Source organism: Phoenix dactylifera, chromosome 10 (genome assembly GCF_051530095.1).
Source record: "Phoenix dactylifera cultivar Ajwa chromosome 10, Ajwa_hap1_PhDact_Kaust_v1.1, whole genome shotgun sequence".
Taxonomy (NCBI): Eukaryota; Viridiplantae; Streptophyta; class Magnoliopsida; order Arecales; family Arecaceae; genus Phoenix; species Phoenix dactylifera.
In genome coordinates, this window is record NC_143199.1 from 18,773,063 (window position 1) to 18,785,711 (window position 12,649).

General features: G+C 39.0%; 1 long non-coding RNA gene across 1 annotated transcript; it reads left to right on the forward strand.

The window, feature by feature from the left end:
* Positions 1-10,912: 10,912 nt before the first annotated feature.
* Positions 10,913-11,856, forward strand: LOC149752711 (uncharacterized). The gene is made up of 2 exons (XR_016396634.1): positions 10,913-10,975; positions 11,685-11,856. It is a non-coding gene; the product is annotated as an uncharacterized LOC149752711 (long non-coding RNA).
* The last annotated feature ends 793 nt before the right edge of the window (positions 11,857-12,649 follow it).

The window sequence follows — 12,649 nt, forward strand, 5'->3', positions numbered from 1 at the left end:
AAATATCTCAAAGCTAATCTTGTATGCATATCAATACCTCAACTATATTCGAAGATAGGCTACTATGAAAATCATCCAAAACCCTGTTCGCAGTGCTGAAGGCGGACTCAGATGTAATAGTAAAAACGGAAATTGCTAAGATATCACGTACCATCTAAGACAATACAGGATATTTTGATTCATTGAATCTCCAATACTCTAGAATATCAATTTTGATCCCCTAATGGATGAACATGCTCAAAAAAATTACATCGCAAGTCATTTTTATTCGTATGATTGGCTTATATTTTAATGTAGGCATCCAAATTAGAGATCATAAAATACCTTCTCTTCCAAATAGGTCTCTAATTCTGACTTGGATGGTTGGTAACTTCTTCTTCTTGGGTAAATTCTTTATAGTCATGCATAAAAAGATTCTCATCTCTTCTACCTTGAGATGTAGACACTATCTCCTTCACTTGAACATTAGAGGCATTTGCGCCATATAAAATTGTATAATCATCATAAAAATTTTGAAGAACATCATGTACTTTGTTGATGTCAAATGAAACACTATCACCATTACTATAGATTTTCTGAAAGCGATACTTAATAAGCTTCATCTTATGTCTTGGATCAAGAATAACCCCAACAGCAAGAATATGAGAGCATTCCTTCCAATACTTATCAAATTTTTCTTGTATATTTATGGTCATTATCATTCCAATTGCATTCGAACTCCTAAATTCTTGAATCAAAAGCATATGTATTCTCCAATTTCATGGAAATATAAATTTGCAGTTCGATTTTTCGTTTGTGAAAAAAATTCAGTTATATGATGGAAAATCTTTAAGAAGTTACAAATAATGATGCCTTGAGACCAATCTTCATCAGTTGGCACATCTTAAAAATTTGGATCCCAGGGCACAAGTCACATAAATACATCCTTGAATTGTATAGCATCATATAACATGAGATACGTAGAATTCCAACGAGTAGGTACATCCATGCATATCCTTTTCTTACCATTCATCTTTAATTATTTCATAATTCCCATAAATATTTCTAACCTTGCTCGAGATGATTTTATATATTTAACAACTTTGTGGATCTTATGAATAGCACCCTCTCTTACCTTCAACCAATCCTTCACAATCAAATTAAGAATATATGTGCATAGCAATGCACACAAAAGAATTTACCATCCAAAAGTAAATCTCTTCTAAATTATTTTTGAAGTTTCATTGCTACAACTGTATTTGTTGACAAATTATCAAGGGTGATTGAACCCAACCTTCTCTCAATATTCTAAGATAAAATACCGCTAGCTATATAACCATCTTAAAATTGATAATATGATTTTAATTTTTCCATCATTAGTGATGTAATGTGCAGTGAGACACATGCATCCCAATATCTCATTTCACATGTCAGATGTTAAGCTGATTCTTCCACAATTTGTCTTAAACAATTCTTCAAGTCTTCGTTTTTTTTTTCTTTTCCTATGTTTTAAAGCAATTAGAAGCCAATGTTGTCTTTGAAACAATATACAATTTTGGTTTAAGGTTTCTAACAAATATCTGAAAAGCTGGATATTCAATTGTTGTAAATAGCAACTTTTGTAGAATTACCATTCCTGTGAGGTCCTCACGGCTTCTTTCTTGATCAAATGAATAGGGAGTGAACTCATTCAATGCAACACCATGTTTTGAAGTCACATAGCCTATTAATTATTTCTATCTCCTATCATGATATTTTTTTGTCTTACAGTTCTTTGTATATTTGTGAAGATAACTTGTTCCATTTTTAGGATCGGCTAAAAAAATAAAATGACAACAATTGCATTTAGCCTTGTTCGTCCGATTTCTGTCTACCTAAAAATATGCTAGACAGATCGTTGTTAGAACCGACGAACAAAAGTTAAATTTAAATTCTACTCTTACCTTTCCTACTTGAAGAATAGCGGTTGTAAGAGGTCTCTCCACAGGGAGACGATTGGAGTTGCATAAAAATTAGAACGTTCACTCGGATTCAAAATCGATTTTTGAATAATAAAAGAAAAACATTATGTTGGAGATGTTGACTGATTTTCTGGTCTACCAGAGAATCTTCATTATTTTTAAAATAAAGAAAAGACAAGTACTTAGAAATCGAAGAGGATTTATAAATTTTTATGAAATATTTAACTATTCAAAGGAAAACGTTGGTATGGATGAAAACAGTGATTAAGAAGATTAAAGCCTGGAACCTAGATTGCATGAGAGAGAATTTCATATATTGCATGAAAAGAAAAAATTATAGAATGTGAAAAACATAAATTAAAATTGCAAATCTAAAGCTCTTAAAATAAAACTCTCCAGTAAAATTGCAACAGAAAGAATTACAAATAAAACTCTTAATTAAAATTAAAAACAATACTGCTCTTAATTAAAATAAAACAAAAAAAAGTAAAAAGAAAAAGAAGAACAACGTGCTCTATTTGAAAACAGAGCACAAACTCAAAACTCTTTTTTTTCTTTGGAACAGAGCTTCCCTTCCCCTATTTCTTTGGCCCACAACCGAGCACTCCCCTCCTCCCTCTCTGTTTCCTCCCCCCTTTCCACACCTTCCCGATGGCCTCTTCTTATAGGAGTCTTGGAAATGCGTTGAAGACGTGTTGGAGATCTGCCTCGCTGGGGGAGATCTTTGCCACACGCGGATGGAGTTGGATGCGGTGCGGGATGCGGTGAGATGGACGGCTGCGAGGCGGGGATGACTCGGTCGGACGCCTGATGCGAAAGGCGCTAGGGCGTTAACCGCATGAGGAACGCGGCTGCTGGCTTCGCAGATGGGCTGGCATGTGGTTGAGGAGCTGGAGATACTACATTTGCTCGGCACGGCAGCTGGGAAGCACGGTGATTGTGGAGGATTTGGAGACGCCTTGCAGCTGGGACACGGCTTCGCCAACGCACGCGATGGACGATCGCGTGGAAGACGAGGACGACTGCTGATGGCGGAATACTCGGGGAAGAGCTGATATCGCGGTTGGGCTGGCACGTGGGGATACGCTGAGGCGTGCCGGCTGGTATGCTGCATGGCTGGGACGCGGGCTGGTGACGCGGGGACATGTGCTTCGGTTGGGACCTTGCTGAGAAGAACCCGGGGAGTTGATGAAGAACTGTATGGAAATGCCTGAAGAAGATGGCTTGACTTGAGCTCGGGCTGCCGGGCATTGGGCTCAATCCTAATGTTAATTGGTTTCTTGGATTACTGCACTCAAACACAAATACCACGTTAATTAGTTAATTTTATTATTAATGATTAGCTAAAATACTAATTAAAATGGTCTGACGATTGCACTTTTGTGCTCTCATCACACCCCCCAACCAGCTTATTGCTAGTCTCTAGCAATTTAGTGCGACAATGATAAAATAAGAGTGCAAAAGTTTTATTTATTATATATATATAAATATACATGAACTAAGATAAATACTCACTTTCGTAGAGCATTACGATTGCACTTAGCACGTGCAACAAGCCATTAAACCGCTAGGTTACCCTAGTGGACGAGTGTTGTCTCGTGAGGGTTTGCAGTGAAGTTACCCACAAACTTCAATCCCAAACTAAAATTTGGTTTATGAAATGAAAGTCTAATTTCAAGTAAATAACTGATAAGAATTTCAAAAGCACACAAGGTTTTAATTACTAAGTAGCCCAATTTCTAGGTTAGTATGCAATTTAAGTTGAAGTCATTAAGTTTTCCGTTAGGGAGTTGTAATACTTATTTATACTTGAGTGCTTAGTGAAGTCTAGACCATGCACCAGCTAAGATTTCGGATCTCCAAAATATCGCTAATATTAGTAGTTTTCAAGAATTGGTCGGACAAGACCTATTTGCTGATTCAAAATCATCTTATCTGCAGGATTTCGAGAGCTGTGGATATTTACTTTAATACCTCATGGGTTTTATCTGTAATATTTCAGTTTACTCGAATTTTTACAACGACGGTTTTCACACTATTGTCTTTCTTAAGGTCAATATACATTTTTTTTTCATTTTTTTTTCATTTTTTTTTTGTTTTTTTTTTGCATTAAAGAGAAATGATAATGTATATATTGTGCACTTTTACTCCTGTGATGATTCCTCCATGTAGCGAGCAATTAGTCGACAATTCTCACACCAGTTGGCATGAGGTGTCAGGCATCAAGACTCCCCTACGGACCTATGCTCGAGTTCCTCATCACAAGCCCGCTGACCTTTGACAATAGGTAGCCCTTTTCGATGTACCTGACTAAATCCATCATTTTTTTTTTGGATCAGAAAAAGATGGTTCATCAGGATTCGAGGTTGCTACCATATTCTCAACACAATGTCGAACCTATACCTTAGAAAATGCAGGCCAGATGTGTTGTGAAATTCAAAGCACTAATTAGCTTACAACTTACTAAAAGGAACTTAATAAAAAGAACTCACTTTGCACTACTTCCGACTAGTCATTGGGCTCTTAGATTTTATATACCTTGTGTGTTGTAATTTATTTTTTTTTCAAAAAATTTTAACTAAAAAAAACTTTTTTTTTAAATGCTTAAAAATACCCCCAAACCTAAATCTAACATTGTCCTCAATATTAAAAAAAATTTAAAGCAGTAAGAGGACAGAGGAGAAGTTACTTGATATAGGTGGGTAAATTGAAAATTGGGGCAAAATCCCCAAAACCTGCATGTTAGTAATTTTTTTTTTATATAGAAGATATTTATATGTTGGGTTGCTTCCCCAGAGCGCTAAGTTTTATGTCTTCAGCCAGATAATTCTAATTCATTCATGATAGACAGGGTCAGTCAGAAGTGTCTCCTCAACTTCTGGACTCAGATACTCAAGGTATGGTTTTAAACGATGTCCATTGACTTGAAAGGTCCTACCATCCTTGGTGTTGCATATTACTACTGCACCATGCGGGTGTACTTTCTCTACTGTGTATGGGCCAGTCCAGCGAGGTTTAAGTTTTCCAGGGAATAGATGTAATCGAGAGTCATATAAGAGAACTTTTTATCCTTGGTAAAACTCTTTACGAGTAATCATTTTATCATGCATGACTTTCATGCGATCCTTGTACTTCTTAACACACTCGTAAGCATCGTTCCTAATTTCTTCAAGCTCGTCGAGCTGAAGCTTTCTATGTTCTCCCGCCTTGTCGAGGTCGAAATTTAGGCATTTGATTGCCCAATAGGCCTTGTGTTCTAACTCGACAGGTAAATGGCAAGCCTTGCCATAGACAATCCTATATGGGGACATCCCAATTGGTGTTTTGTAGGCCGTACGACATGACCACAATGCATCTGTTAACCTAAGGGACCAATCCTGTCGAGATGGGTTGACAGTTTTTTCAAGGATGGTCTTGATTTTTTCTGTTGGAAATCTCAACTTGTCCACTCATTTGTGGATGATATGGCATACCGACCTCCTTGTGTTCCCTGTTCTTGTGCCTTTTTCTGGATGGGGTTTGGTTCATGCTTTTGTAGTCCTCGAAACTGAACCAGTGAAAAACCCAGGTAGTCACATCCCGGCAATCCTTGGTAGACCTTTTTTGGCCACTTCAAATGCTGTGATCAGTTGCCGAAATGGGATAATGACCTTAGCATTTGGAAACTTGACCGTCCAACTCAATGTCTTTCACAGTAGTAATCAATCATCTGAGATGGATGATTTAGAAGAAATTCACATGATTGAAAACATAATCAGTAAGTCCTTCGAGGAATCAAGTTATTCTGATCCACTAGAAAGATGTTTGGCCCAATTCAGTCAAGATTGTGAGGAAAGAGAGTCGAATCAGGAGGTTAATGCATTGCTAGATTCCATTCCTGTAATGGATACTAGCAGATGGGCTACTAAATTTGAATCATTACCTATACCTGAATCCCAGCTAGTACCTTCAAGTGTCAAACCTCCCTAGCTTGAACTTAAAGATCTGCCTGAAAACCTAAAATATGCATTTCTAGGGGACAACAACACCTTACCTGTTATTATTGCATCAAATTTAACTGAAGAACAGGAAGAGAAGTTGTTAAATATCCTTTAGAAAAATCAAGAGGCGATCGGTTGGTCTATAGCTGATATTAAGGGGATTAGCCCTTCTGTGGTCCAACATAAAATTCATCTAGAAGAGGATGCAAAAACCTCTAGAGAACCACAAAGGCGACTTAACCCAGTCATGAAGGATGTGGTTCTAGCTTAAATCATTAAACTCTTAGATGCAGGGATTATATACCCTATTTCTGATAGCCAGTGGGTGAGCCCAGTTCAAGTCGTACCCAAGAAATCTGGAATTACTGTGATCAAGAATGACCAAAATAAGTTAGTCCCAACTCGAATCCAAACTGGATGGCGAGTGTGCATCGACTACAGAAAGTTGAATGCCATGACTAGGAAAGACCACTTCCCACTACCCTTCATTGACCAAATGTTAGAACGTCTAGCTGGCCACTCTCATTACTGTTTTCTTGATGGTTATTCTGGATATAACCAAGTTCCAATTGCACGTGAGGATCAAGAGAAAACCACATTCACCTGTCCTTATGGCACTTTTGCCTATCGCCGCATGCCTTTTGGGTTATGCAATGCACCAGCTACATTCCAACAGTGTATGATGAGTATTTTCTCCGACATGGTGGAGAAATTTTTAGAAGTTTTCATGGATGATTTCTCTGTATTTGGATCCAATTTTGAGGAATGTCTACACCACTTGACACTTGTTGTAGAACACTGTAAAGAGAAAAACTTAGTTCTTTACTGGGAGAAGTGTCATTTCATGATAGAATCAGGTATTGTTTTAGGACACATTGTGTCACAAAGGGGAATTGAGGTGGATAAGGCCAAAGAAGAATTAATTGCTAAACTGCCACCTCCTAAGACTATTAGGAAAATTCGATCATTTTTAGGGCATGCGGGTTTTTACCGCCGCTTTATCAAGGATTTTAGTAAAATATCAAAACCCTTATGTGATTTGTTGGCCAAAGATGCTGTTTTCAATTTTTCACCAACTTGTGTAACTGCTTTCGAAAGACTGAAGTCTGAATTGACTTCAGCACCCATCATAAGGTGTCCTGATTGGAGTCGTCATTTTGAAATCATGTGTGATGCATCCGATTATGCCATAGGTGCTGTCTTAGGTCAGCGAGTAGAGAAGCTTCCCTATGCGAGCAAAACTCTGAATGACGCCCAACTCAACTATTCCACCACTGAAAAAGAATTGTTGGCAGTTGTTTTTGCCCTAGATAAATTTCGCCCCTATCTGATAGGATCTAAGGTTCTTGTTTATTCCGATCATGCCGCCCCTAAGTACCTTCTCACAAAGAAGGATGCTAAGGCAAGGCTCATTCGTTGGATCCTATTGCTCCAGGAATTTGATCTTGAAATTCGAGACAAAAAGGGATCTGAAAATGTAGTAGCTGACCACTTGTTCAGACTGATTGTTGAGTCATCTGCAGAATCATTACCTGTATCCGAAACTTTTTCGGATGAACAACTAATGATGATTTTCCATACCAATGTTCCATGGTATGCTGACATAGTCAACTACCTCGTTACTGAACAAATGCCTAGCTCTTGGACCAAACAGGAGCAATTTCGCTTCCTAGCTCGTGTGAAGTGGTATTTTTGGGATAAACCATATCTATTTAAATATTGCCCTGATCAGATCATCCGACGGTGTATTCCTGAATACGAACAAAGGAAAGTCCTTTCCTTTTGTCATGACCACGCTTGTGGTGGTCATTTCAGTGATAAAAAGACGGCTGCAAAGGTTTTGCAGTGCGGATTCTATTGGCCCATACTATTTTATGACTCACATGAGTATTGTAAAGCATGTGACCGATGTCAAAGATTGGAAAAATTTTCAAGAAAAAATGATGTGGAGTGATTGATTAAAACCCTATTTGATTTTGATGAGCTCAAAGCATTTAAGTATATCTCTTGTTTACTAATGAATTCAATTAAGTGTTTCAGTGAAAATCTTGTCTAAGTGTCTCTAGACTTGGTTCATAATATTTTGGATAAGTTAAGAAGTCAGCTTGAACCAAAGTCTGAGACTCGAGTCGACTCCAGAGTATCACGAGTCGACTCCGAGCATATCAAGTTCACTGGCACGAGCTCGAGTCGACTCCGGATCAGTACAAGTCGACTCCGACTGAGAACAGACAGACGAACAGAAAGCATCAACTCAAAACCTGTCAGCGAGTCGACTCCTGAACTGCGCGAGTCGACTCCGATGTTCACCGAGTCGACTCCAGGGTAGTATGAGTCGACTCCTAGGAGTCACAGGCAGAAAAGTCAGAGAGCAGTTTTCGGATCTGAGATTCGAGTCGACTCCAGTGGAACGCGAGTCGACTCCGATGGTTGGCAAGTCGACTCCAAAGAAAGTGAGAGTCGACTCTCAGAGGAACACAAGGAAAAAGTCAGAGAACGTTTTTCGGACTCTGAGATTCGAGTCGACTCCCGCAATACGCGAGTCGACTCCTAGACACCGCGACCCCAAAGAAGACAGAAGACCAATCTGCTGTGTCTGAGAGCCGAGTCGACTCCTAGAAAGCTCGAGTCGACTCCAAGGCAGCGGTACACCAAAAGGGCAGAAGACTTAGTTTCGGAAACTGAGAGCCGAGTCGACTCCAAGACTGGACGAGCCAAAAGACAGAAGATCGGGAGTTCGGGCTCTGAGCGCCGAGTCGACTCCCAGGACAGTCGAGTCGACTCCCAGGACAGTCGAGTCGACTCGAGTTGGCCAAGTTGAAAATTGGCTCCGTGGACTTCATGGGATGAGCCGACTCCGAAAATGCCAAGTCAGCTCCAGAAGTTGGCGAGTCGACTCCGGGTCAAGACGAGTCGACTCCCAGTCGAAGAGGCTACTTTAATTCAAATCCGAAACAGTTGCCGAGTCGACTCCAGAAAAGCATGAGTCGACTCCCGCTACAGTCGAGTCGACTCCTGATCGCGCGAGTCGACTCCAACCCACCAACGGACATATTGTCAGGCTGTGCAGAGTGTGCAGAACGGGCAGAAAAAGGTCTCTAACGGCTAGTTTCCGTGGGGGTTGGTTTAAATAGCCACAGAGGACTGTAGCAAAGTAGAGAACAACTATTCCACTCAAAGTAATCAAGCATTCAATCTCTACAACCTGTTCTTCAACGAAAAGAGGGAAGAGCGGCATTAACTCCATCCAACTTCCTCTTCCCAGCAATTAAAGAAGCCTCCTCCTGCATTCAAGTCGACCACACATTCAAGAGGAGACCCGAAGTTCGAGAAGCCCCACTCAACTCCAACTCAAACATGTTTGAGGGCTTCTAACTTTTCTTCTGTTTATATTGTTATTTATCTGCTTTTTGAGAAGCTGTGTTTTCTGTTTGTACCTTTTATTTTCACCTGGTCTTTACTTGGTTCAATCGGGGGATTGAATCAAGGGTATTGAGGTTGGTTGGTGATCCGAGTGTAAAACCAACGTGTGTAAGGGTTCGATTGTGATCCCGGAAAAACAATCGGGGCGGTTCTAGTCGGTGAGCCAGGAAAAACCGACCGAGTTCGTTGTGAGCTCGTAAAACAACAAGTTTGGTTGTGAGCTTGGAAAACAACCGGCTGTAATCCAAGGGGTTATAGTGAATTCCCAAGTGAGACTTGGAGAGTGGACGTAGGAGCAAGGGTTAGCTCCGAACCACTATAAAACTTGGTGTTTGTGATTGATTGTCTCTCTTTCTCTTACTCTCATATCACTCACAGCACATAGCAATTAATTAAACAACTTGCAATAGTTTTAATTAGTCATCCACAACGTTTTAAATAGCTAAATTATTTTAAAACCCAATTCACCCCCCCCTCTTGGGTTGTCTATCTGGGCAACAAGTGGTATCAGAGCCTAAACTCTTCCACCCAAGAGTAAAAGATCGAAATGACAATCCCATTTGGATCTTCCCACATTGAGGGTCAGTCCACCCAAAGACCCCCATTCTTTAATGGATCCGACTACTCATATTGGAAGGCTAGGATGAGAATATTCATCCAAGCCCAAGACTATGAGATGTGGACCATTGTAGTAAATGGGCCATACATCCCATCCATATATGTAGAGGGTGTCGCGGTACCCAAACTAGAAAAGGATTGGGATGAACATGACATGAGAAAGGCACAACTAAATTCTAAAGCTATGAATGTGCTTTATTGTGCCTTAGATAGAAATGAATTCAATAGGGTCTCTACTTGCAATTCTGCGAAAGAGATTTGGGACAGACTTGCAGTGACCCATGAGGGCACGAATCAAGTCAAAGAATCCAAAATAAATATATTGGTTCATAAGTATGAATTATTTAAAATAGATTCTAATGAAACAATCACATGCATGTTCACTAGGTTTACTGACATTGTCAATGGCCTAAAAAGCCTTGGCAAGAACTATACTAACAGTGAGCTTGTCAGGAAAATTCTTCGCTGTCTACCAAGGTCATGGGAAGCCAAGGTGAGGCAATCCAAGAAGCTAAAGACTTGAACAAGCTTCCACTTGAAGAGCTCCTTGGATCCCTAATGACTCACGAGCTCACAATGAAGCAGCACAGCGAAGAAGAGTCCTCCCATAAGAAAAAGGTAATAGCTCTTAAATCTACATCATCTAATAAAGACTTGTCTTGCAGCAGCAGTAGTGAAGAAGAAGAGCTTGAGGGAGATGATGGTGAGGCTCTTCTTGTGCGCAAATTCAGAAAATTCATCAACCACAAGAAGTCCTATCATCAAAGGAGAGGCCCCTCAAATTCCTACCGCAAGGACAAAGGTAAGAAAAGGGAAAATGAGGAGATTGGGTGTTACGAGTGCAAGAAGCCGGGTCACATAAGAGCTGAGTGCCCTTTACTGAAGAAGGGGAGCAAGTACAAGAAGAAGAAGGCTCTTGTCACAACACTATCCGACTCCGACTCATCATCCTCTTCATCGGATGAGGAACAAGAGGAAAAGGCCAATTTCTGCTTCATGGCCAATGAAAATGAGGTAACGTCCGAATCGCCTTTAGATTTTACTTTTGATGAGCTTTATGATGCTTTTAATGAACTAATGATTGAATATAAGGCTATAAATGCTAAAAACAAAGAACTAAAAGTAACTAACCAAACTTATATCCGTAAGTATGATTCATTAGTTAAGGATAAAGATGTTCTTATCAAAGAAAATTTAGAACTTAAGACAAGCAATCAACTCTTAACTCAAAAGACTAATACCTTGAGTAAAGATAATGAAAAATTAACTAAGGAAATTTCAGAACTTAAAAACAATAAACAAAACTTAAACGAGAATCTCATAAAAGATTTAAACATTCTAAAAATCGAAAAACAAACTCTAACTAAAGAACTTGAAAAGTACAAACCTTTGGTAGAAAAGTTTACATATAGTTCTGAAAAATTGAACATGATACTAAATAGTCAACGAGCAGTATTTAATAGAGCGGGTTTAGGGTATAAACCAAAAAATAAACAAAAACTTCTTAGTAACTTCTTTGTTAAAGCTGGAGAAAGCAAAACTAAGAAAGTAATCTGCTTTTGTTGTGGAACTGTAGGACATAAGGCAAATGTATGTGACTATAGGAAGGGAAAAACTAAAAGAAAAATTAAAAGGGTATGGGTTCCAAAAGGAACCAATATGACTAACCATGAAGGACCCAAGAAAACTTGGGTACCTAAGATTATATGATCTGCTTGTGTAGGAGTGTCTTGCAGCCAAGGTCAACAAAAATTGCTGGTACTTGGATAGTGGCTGCTCAAGACACATGACGGGTGACAAGGATCAATTTTTCACCCTTGAAGCTAAGAAGGGAGGTGCTGTGACTTTTGGAGACAACAACCAAGGTCACATCATTGGTATTGGTAAAGTTCAAATTACCCCTTCTACTTTTATTGATAATGTTAGATATGTTGATGGTCTTAAGCATAACCTATTAAGCATTAGTCAATTATGTGATAAAGGGTATGATGTTATGTTTAAACCATCACTATGCATTATAACAAACCCAAATGACAATAGTTTAGTTTTTAAAGAAATTAGACGTGGGAATGTGTATGTTGTAGACCTTGAAGATCTTGCCAAATATAACCAATGTTTAGTTGTTAATGAAACTAAGGATAATGATGCTAGTTGGTTATGGCACCGTAAGTTAGGTCATGCAAGCATGGACACAATAACTAAACTAGTTAAAAGAGATTCCGTGATAGGTTTGCCAAAATTAAAATTTGAAAAGAATAAAATATGTGAAGCATGTCAATTTGGCAAACAATCTAGAAACTCATTTAAATCCATAAAATGTGTCTCTACCTCTAGACCTCTAGAATTATTACACATGGACCTATTCGGACCAACTAGAACAACAAGCCTAGGTGGAAATAAATATGGTCTAGTTATTGTAGATGATTATTCTAGGTACACATGGGTCATGTTCCTAGCACATAAGGATCAAGCATTTTCTGTTTTTAAGAAATTCCATAAAGAAGTAACCAATGCTAGAGATACCTCAGTAATAGCTATTAGAAGTTGTTGCCCAGATAGACAACCCAAGAGGGGGGGGGGGGGTGAATTGGGTTTTTAAATTAACTTAGCTAATTAAAACTTTGTGGATGATTAACGAAATACTATAGCCAGTTATTTAATTAAAGCTAAGTGCTGTGAGTAATGTGT